The following is a 6000-nucleotide window of genomic DNA, read 5'->3' as shown; positions in this document are numbered from 1 at the left end:
TACCGTTGCAATTATTTTTCTGGAACTAGCCATATACCTTTAACATCCAAGGGCATCAGTTAGCCACTAATTCGATAACACTCGATTTAACAGATCAGTCCTCAATGCCAAAATTGATTAACGTTGAATGACTGATTCTTAATTTGATGTCTAGTGATCCTTTGGGTGAATATGGTGAAATTAAAAGCTCTTGATAGCTGTGACATTTTCACTGTTCTAATGGTTTTGGTTGCTTAACTTTTCCCTATTTGAATGCTATCACTTGGGAGTTTTCGCACTGGGACGCAAAATTCTTTCAAAAACAAAGAAATGACGTAAAATCACAATAAACAGCTGGGAGGCCTTTGTCTAAAATTGGTGAACTGGAAAAGCAGTTAATGAGCTGAGGAAAATTTGAAAATATGGCCTTTTTTTAGAGTCCAGAACAAAACTGCAGTTTGGGTTCACCAATTTTCGACAAAGACTTCTTTGCTCTTTGCCTATTTCGACAATTGAAAATGTTTTGTGTACAGGTGCGAAAACTCTCTATTGTTGAGTGACCAACACGTCTACCTGGTGATGCTGATTGTGAAGGTTTTTTCTTATCACAAGGGAAATGTGCCTTGTATTGAATTGGATTAGTACTTCACATAGATAGTCGAGGAATTGAAGAAAGTTAGTAACAGAGCTTGATTCCATTTCGTTCTGTAAGTGCAATAGTGTTGATAAATATCTTGTTATGTTAATTTTCTTACATGCAGGGTGTTGAAATTGATACTGTTTGTTTTCTAAATGAATACACACACACATCCCCCCACACATATATATATATACACACACACACACACACACAAACACATTAGGGGTTTTGGCATTATAGCGAGTATAGTACTGTTAATTTACGACGTAGATGCCCATATTGGAACAATTAAAATGTTTAATGCATTATCTGCATAGTCGATACATAGTTTGAAATTGGGTTCAGTTTTCAGATCACTTTCAGATACCATCATGTGTAGCTTGAGGTGCCCCAATATTTGGGCCACCTTTATATGAGGGTTCCGACATAGTACCTACTTCATGCAGGGGTAAAATACAAATTAGAGCGGTATATCTATTACATTTGTGTGGGTTTTTTTTTTAAGATAAGGGCAGTTCAATGGCACAGGGGGATGCAGAATTTGATCGATTTCGTTCAACACACTTTTTACAAGTTAAAAAAGGGGGTCTATCACAATTAGAATAAATTCCATAAAATAATGACAAAAGTGGTTGCTATAGCTATCAAGCTAGTGTGGAAGTGTCGTGGTGTAGCGGTTCTGACTCTCGCCTTGTAATCAGAGGGTCGTGTGTTCGAATCCCACCATGGCCTAGCGTCCTTTGGCAAGGCGTTAATCCACACTTTGCCACTCTCCACCCAGGTGTTAAATGGGTACCCGGTAGGATGTGAAAGCCTATATTTAATTTGCCTGGCAATTGAGTCTTGGAACTCTTGTTGGAATGCTCCCCAGGGAGTGGAGAAGGTGCATACATTGTATGCGGGCATGCAAGGATCCGATGACCGGGGTAATAATATGTTTGTAAAGCGCTTAGAGAAGTCGTTCCGATGTATTAAGCGCTATATAAATGCGGAATATTATTATTATTATCAAAAAAGTATATAAATGTGCACACTTTCAACATGTTCAAGAAGCCAAAATAGTCGGGACACAAAAGAGGTCACTTCTCATCACATAGTATAGAAAAGGATAATTCTGGTTACTGGTATTATATTATGTCGCAAGGGCATTATGGGAGATTGAGTTATTTCGTTGCTGTGTTTTTAGCTTTTAAAATATTGTTTTTAAATATAGACACTCTTTTCAAAGTATTAAGATACTGTTCGTGCTTCATATTTGTTCGAGATAATTATTTTTTCTTAAACAAGGAAACAAGACGACTTTTACTTATTTCTTTATTACATTCCATTTTAAAAATTGTTTATTCAATAAAGGTCGTCAAACATTTCATTGTATTAAAATACAATCTTGTATCTTGTAAGTGTTATCTCTAAACATAATAATTTCTCTGCAATAATTTACTACAATGAATTTGCATTACGATTAATCATTATAATAATTAAATAATTTTATTTATTTCAATACACTATGAAGATGATTTATACTATCATAATCATTAATGATCGCATTAGCTTTATTTTTTTCTTATCATTATGAAAAAATAAAGATAAAATATAAGATGTAAACAACAAAAATAAATGTCACAAACTACAATTAAAACGACGTGTGTTTTTAGTGAAGATAATTTGGTAGTGTGGACCACTGGCGACGGAAGCCAAAAAATTTAGGGGGGGTCCATCTGAAATTTTGTGATGGACGCAGGTAAAAAATTTGACAAGCAAAAAAAAAGATTTTTTTTTTTTTTTTTTGGGGGGGGGGCTGCCCCCGCTTCCGTCGCCTATGGTGTGGACATCTGTAATGTGAGTGTTCACACTGTGTGCACATATTCACACTCTCGCTACAATGCTCTTATTTATTAGTGTGAAGATAATTCCACACATGTCGACACCTACACTGCAAAAACTCCGGTGTTGATTTACCACCAGCCCGGAATCTATATATGTCCACACCAGAGAAGTATTGAAACTACACCAGTTTGGAATCAAACCGATGCTGTTTTTAGACTAGTATGTGTTGTATAAACACCTATCTGGTGTTAGATCAAAACGAAACTGCATTTGTTGTTTAACAACACTTCTTGGTGTGGTCATATAGATTCCGTGCTGGTGTTAAATCAACACCAGAGTTTTTGCAGTGTATAGTATGAATATTCACGATGAGTTCACATAATTGACTGCAACTGAAAATGTGATCCATACGGAGCTCACCAGTTGACATGAGTTGAAAAAAAGATGAACTTCATGGATTATTGCGAGGGAACGAAATGATATTGCGAGGGAACGCAATATCATATTGCGACTAGGGAACGCAATATTAAGATTTGTTTCCACTCATGTCCCCTGGCGGGCTTCGTAAATCCACTCTGTTAAAATTGTCAAATTTGACAGTGTGAATATAATTTCACGATGTGTACCACACTGTGAACTCACTGTTCATGGGTACACTGTGGGATAATGTTTTTTCCAGTAGGGAAGTACAGGGGCTAGTTTCATAAAGATATGCAACTATTGTAAGTTTTTGCTTTTGCCTTTAAATGCAACCATAGCACAGAATCAGCTAGGCTCAGCAACCAATCACTATCAAAGTTACCATGTTTACCGTTTTAACAATGGAAAAGTTTCTATACAGTATCACTGTGAAACACCCACCTGAGACCCATTGCATAAAACTTTTGCCGTAAAAAAACTCTGGCAAATTTTTGCGAGAGTTTTTAATGTATTAGTTTCAATGGCATAAATTTGTTTGCCAGAGTTTTTTGATTATTTTAACCAGAGTTATGGCATAAGTTTTATGCAACGTGCCCCTGGTCTATGATGATACACTCTTAAAATAGTTGGGCCAAAAATTGCTCAACTTTTCACCAACCCTGGGCAACATACTCTCCACACAACTATTGGTTAAAATCTGCCCAAATTGGCTAATAAAAACTAATAATTGGGTGATAATATATATATATATATATATATAATACATTACCCAACACAGTGGACAGTATGTTGCCCAACATTTTAAGTGTGTATGGATAAAGTTGTAAGAGTGAATTGTGATGAGTTGATAAAGAAGCATAAAGCATAAAGAAGTAAATTCAAGGGTAATTTCCCGAAAGCCACAATTGAATACAAAGAAAAATGTTATACAAGGATGATGCTAATTTTATCGAAATATGATGAAATATAAATAAGTTCGCTAGATCTAGCTCTCGCTTAAGTATTTTTCAGCAAGCAGTTATGTACAGATATGTATGAGTGAGTTGATGATGTTACAGTGGCAACTCCATCTTCAAAATAATCAAACTTTGTTTCACATTATAATGAAAAAAAAAACAATTAACACACTTGATTTTCATACAAAAAATAGAAAAGAAAAAGTGAGACGCGTATGACCGCTATATAGCCCCCAGTTTTGCCTACCGACCAAGACGTGCATTTAACTGTCCGAACAAAGAAAAAATCATTAGTCATATTTTTCTTACTTTCCGTCTAATTTTAAAGAATTTGTTAAAAAAAGTTTTGCTAGAAGGATTTTCTCAATTCATTCAAATTAACACTTTGCTAGGGTGGGCTTGCCTTTTAAAGAGATAAAGAAGAGAATAAAGCATTAATTGTTTTCATTAATACACCGGCACACAATGACTAAGCAAAAGAAGATGCCATATGACAACACCTTAGTCCAAAATGGATTGAGTTTATATTTAGTGCCGAGTACATTAAATAGGTATTGAAGTCGGAAATTTTAAATTCTTTTCAGTAAAACTGATTTGCAACAATTGAATATGATCATACAGGCGCATAGACTACTGAATTTTTAAAACTGAAAATCGGATGTAACGTGAAAGCTATATATCGCACTAAGTCTGTTCTTTATTATAGCTTCACGGGGAATTCGGTTCTTTTTTTTTTACTTCTCTTTATTTTCCGGCAGAATTGAGCAAAATATCAGTCAATTTGATAAGAATCAAAATCAAGCAATTTAAATTACAATTTTCTTGCCCTTTTTTATCTTTATAAATCAAGTCAGTTGATTACCCTCTCCCCATGTAGCGTAAGCCGGAGCGTGAGCGTGTTTGGCGTCGGGTTTGATTGCTTTCCGATGGTATTTGGGTGAACGAACTTTCAGTTTGCTAACCAGTTTCTAGAGCCCTTTACAAAGTGAAAGGCATGCTTACATACCAGAATCTTGTTTGAATTAAAGATTTGTAACTTTCCATTATTTTGACCGGCGGAGAGTCCTTGGACGAAGGGGGGGGGGACTATAATAGGAGAGGGGATCAAGGGGCAGGGGCAGCAACAGAAAATGGCACATTAGAGGACGCCAATCAGTGTGGCGGAAATAGAAACAAAACGTGTTTACATTGCCTTTTTAGACCATAGTTAAAAAGATAATTAAGCCCTAAACTTGAAGAAATTGTGTATCAAAAACGGTAGGCCATCAACATTTTCTTGTGAAATTTAAGCATTGTAGGCCTACGTAATTCGTTCTTCATGTTTGCGTCGTGGGGCGTCGTGAAATTCAGATGTGCTTTGATTGACTTCTTTTAGGCCTATATTTTGAAAACATCATTGTAATTTTTGTTTCCCAGGACTGCCTAGATATATTGTACACGTCCTCGCTGTCCTCGCTTTATTTCATTTTCTCTGTTCCCATGTCGATTGCTTTTGTAAATTGTTTTTTTTTACAGTATGCCCAATGAAAATGACAAGAGTAATAATACAACGAAATGAAATAATCCGGGGAAATAATTCATATTTTCAACAAAATATTTCTTACATACAAATCAGGGGCGGATCCAGCTTTTTATAAAAGGGGGTTGGGGTGGTATGCGAGGGAGCGTAGCGACCGAGTCCAAGCGAGCGGAGCGAGCGCCTGGGGGAGGGTGTGGGAGGGCCGGAGGGGGTGTCCTCCCTCCCACAGTAGGGGAAATTTTTGAAAATCTGTGTGTGAAAATGGCTTTTTCTTGCACCTAAAACAATAATAATAATACTAATAATAAATGAAATAAATACATAGAAATAGAATAAAATAAAATTACAAGATTAAAAAAAAGATAAGATTTAAAAAAATGGTCCCCCCCCTCTAGATCCGCTTCTGCAAATAGGCTATACCAGAAAATGAAATACTGAAGCATTACCGTTGATAACTAATATTCATGATATTACGTTTCATTGTGAATTCCATTTAAAATAAAAACTCTGAAGGCCTCCATTCTACCATTTGTGTAAGTCATATTCAAATTAGTTCGAATTTTGTTGGCCATTTTCCGATAGGGAGGTGTTAAATTCTTTGATTTTGAGCGCCTAGAGCGCTACTTCAGGCTTGCTGTATATGTCCCAAATTAAAACAA

Source organism: Lytechinus variegatus, chromosome 3, assembly GCF_018143015.1.
Source record: "Lytechinus variegatus isolate NC3 chromosome 3, Lvar_3.0, whole genome shotgun sequence".
NCBI classification, from domain to species: domain Eukaryota; kingdom Metazoa; phylum Echinodermata; class Echinoidea; order Temnopleuroida; family Toxopneustidae; genus Lytechinus; species Lytechinus variegatus.
The sequence above is the reverse complement of the archived record's forward strand: the minus strand, read 5'-3'. Positions refer to the sequence as shown.